Raw genomic sequence first — 3,315 nt, 5'->3', positions numbered from 1 at the left:
ATTTAAAAGAATTGATATGTTTTGAAAAAAATTGGTTTGAATTTTCATGAAATTTTACGCGGGAAGATGGGCGCTCCAATTTTTAGAACTTAAGCGACGGAATGTTCTATTTCCGTCGTCTAAGTGATTCATAATTTTCTTTCTTTTTAAAAAAACATTTCGTCTCCTAAGGAAACATTTCCGTCTCCTAAGTTCTACTTAGGCTACGAAATGTAGTTCCATCTCCATAGTTATTCATATAATTTTTTTTATTTTATTTTTTCAAAATGTCGTCGTCTAAGTAAAAATATTCTGTCTCCTAAATTCTACTTAACCGACGGAATGAAATTCCATCTCCTAAGTCGTTCTTAGGAGATGAAAACTGTTTTGTCTCCTAAGTAGAAAATTCCGTCACTTAAGTACCACTTAGGAGACGAAATTAAAAAATTTCGTTGCCTAAGTGCTATTTTCCGGTACTTACCAAACAAACTCTAACTTCCTTGTGAAACCAAAAAAAAAAAAGAATATTGGAGTACATGTATATGCAGTTATGCACTCGATATATATGCTAATATATTTCAACCACAATATGATCTTCTTAATATGAGCCACAAGTTACAAGTACATATATATGCTAGTATATATTTCAACAAGAGTATGGAGTAGCAACAACTTTAAGTAGGAATTTTTCTGTGAATGGTTAGTCCGATGGATTCACTCATATCCAAATCCTCACATTTTGCTTCACCTGCAGGTAGTGCCCAGTCAAATTTGTGCACCAAATTTGCCAAAGCAATCTCATTTATAGCCATGGCAAACTGAATTCCTGGACAGATCCTCCTTCCAGCTCCAAATGGAATCAATTCAAAGTCGTTTCCCTTGTAATCTATTCCCCTATGAGTGTTTAAGAACCTTTCAGGATCGTACTCCTCAGGATTGTTGTATGACTTGGAATCTCTTCCGATCTTCCATGCATTCACTATAACTTGTGTATTGGCTTTGATGTCGTAGCCGTTTACTTTCACATCTTGAGTGGATTTTCTGGGCACTAATAATGGAATTGGAGGATGTAAACGAAGGGTCTCCTTGATCACTGCCTTCAAGTATCGCATATCGACCAAATCATTCTCAGTTATTTGTGATTTGTTCCCGACTATTCTTCGTACCTCATTTTGCAGTTTTCTCATGATACTTGGATGCCTTAAAAGCTCCGTCATTGCCCACTCTAGGACTGTATATGTGGTATCAGTTCCAGCAGCAAACATATCCTACAAAGAAAGTAGATATAGCGGCATAAATTTTGTTAACATCCAACACAATTAAGTATGCATCCTTTTTGGTACGGATTTTCTTATATGTCCATTTTTCGATCACATTTTCTCATCTTAACCGTTCAGTTCTTAGATATATATAAGTAGACCATCTCTGTAAATTTTTAACCAAATTGATAATCATAAAGACATTCAAAACTGTAATTTAAAATTAAGAGCACGAACGGCTCAAGCTAAGCAGATTCGGTTCGTTCATTGATTTAATACATTTTCGATACTTTTATGATTACCAAAGATGATCCACTCATATACACCTAAAAACTAAACGGTTAAGATAAGAAAATATAATAGGAAAATGGGTCTATTAAGAATATATGTATATATGCACTATAGTTAAGTTAAAGATGATTTTTACCTGAGAAAGCCAGATGAGAGAGAGAGAGAGAGAGAGAGAGAGAGAGAGAGAGAACGTAATACTTCGTAGAGAGAGAGAGAGAGAATACGTACCAAGATGAGAGCCTTAATACTAACTATGTCAAGAGGAAAACCAAGCAAGTTCCCCTTTTGAATCTCAAGCAAAACATCCACAAAATCAGTCCCACTACTCCTTGACCGATCGTCACCTTCATGTTCTTGAATCACTCTATCCAAAAACTCATCCAACTCTTTAGCCACTTTATCCAACTTACCATTCAAACCATTGACACGATTCAACCAAGCAAGCCATGGAATGAAGTCCCCAATACTAAACGTTCCCAGTAACTCTACAAACTCCAACAGAACCTCCTTAAAAGTCCGACCACCTTCAATGAAATCCGAACTACTGTACTTCCTCCCCAGAGCCACCCTGCATACAACATCATTAGCAAGCCTCGCAAACATTGCGCTTAAATTCACCGCTCTTGAAGATGATGATGCTATCTTGTTGATCATGGATGTTGTCTCCTCTTCTCTGACATAGCGAAAAGACCGAACCCTCTTGTTGCTCAGAAGATTGAGAACACATGTACTCTTCACTTGCCTCCAATACTCGCCGTAAGGCGACGACGCCACGTCTTTGTAGTTGTAAAGAAGCTTCTCGAAGATGACAGACTTGGGTCTGTTGGAGAAAGTTAGGTCGTGGGTTTTCATGATCTCGTGGGCGGCGTCGGCGGAGGAGACGACGAGGACGGGGACGCTTCCGAAATGGAGGAGCATGAGAGGGCCATGGCGTTGAGAGGGGGATTCAAGTGAGCGATGAGGTTGTAACCCTAGTTGGTGAAGGTTACCGATGATTGGGAGCTTAGGTGGAGAAGGTGGTGATCTTTGATGTAGGAGTGGTGAAAGACCATGATCTGTATAAGAGAATGAGGAAACTGGCAACAAGCGATACGGAGAAGATTTCGTTTAGATCCAGCAATGATTCGAGGAGATTCATCATTAACATCTTCATCTTTCTGTCTAGCTGCGTAACAAATCCGTGTATGCTGTATTTGCTTTCTTCTATGTAAGCTCTCTAAAAGGATTTTGCAGTAAAGTATAGGAAAAATGCAGAAAAAGGAGAAGAGACTATATTGATGAAAATATTGTCCAGAGTCCAGACCTTCATACAAAGGAGAGAGAATCCAAGATAAATAGAGGACCATGAGCACATGTACGATGACACGTGACATACAGCTATTGATCACTATCAACAAACAATGCTGGAATCCTATGATCATTAGCAGAAAACTTACCTTGCTAATTAAGCTGTAATAACATCTCATTCCAGAATTAACTCAAAAAACACAATTAACCTGAAAATTAGGGAATATCTTTCTAACACTCACTTGGGCACATAAATATATATATATATATATATATAGTTCTTATCCAGAGCGAAGCTTCGCTTTAAAATTAAAGTATGAAGTTCCTTATTTGACTCACTTTTCGGTCATATTTTCACATTTCCACCGTTCAGTTTGTAGAACCTAATGCATAGATCATTTATGCAAAGTTTTATCAAATTTGAAGATCGTTTTGGTTTTCGTAATCATTATTTACACAGACAGTTTCTTCTTGTTAGACAGATTTATGGTCCGTTCAT

At 37.6% G+C, this 3,315-nt stretch overlaps 1 pseudogene across 1 annotated transcript in view; it reads right to left on the bottom strand.

Annotated features, from left to right (window-relative positions):
• LOC101291247 overlaps positions 1 to 2,670 on the bottom strand; it is a 2,877-nt pseudogene extending 207 nt beyond the window's left edge. The window contains exons 1-2 of the transcript XR_184799.1: positions 1,758 to 2,670; positions 728 to 1,247 (exon numbers count right to left, since the gene is read on the bottom strand). The product of XR_184799.1 is annotated as a cytochrome P450 71A25-like (transcript). The remainder of the gene's footprint in view (positions 1 to 727; positions 1,248 to 1,757) is intronic.
• Positions 2,671 to 3,315: the final 645 nt, after the last annotated feature.

Source organism: Fragaria vesca, linkage group LG5 (genome assembly GCF_000184155.1).
Source record: "Fragaria vesca subsp. vesca linkage group LG5, FraVesHawaii_1.0, whole genome shotgun sequence".
Taxonomy (NCBI): Eukaryota; Viridiplantae; Streptophyta; class Magnoliopsida; order Rosales; family Rosaceae; genus Fragaria; species Fragaria vesca.
The sequence above is the reverse complement of the archived record's forward strand: the minus strand, read 5'-3'. Positions and strand labels throughout refer to the sequence as shown.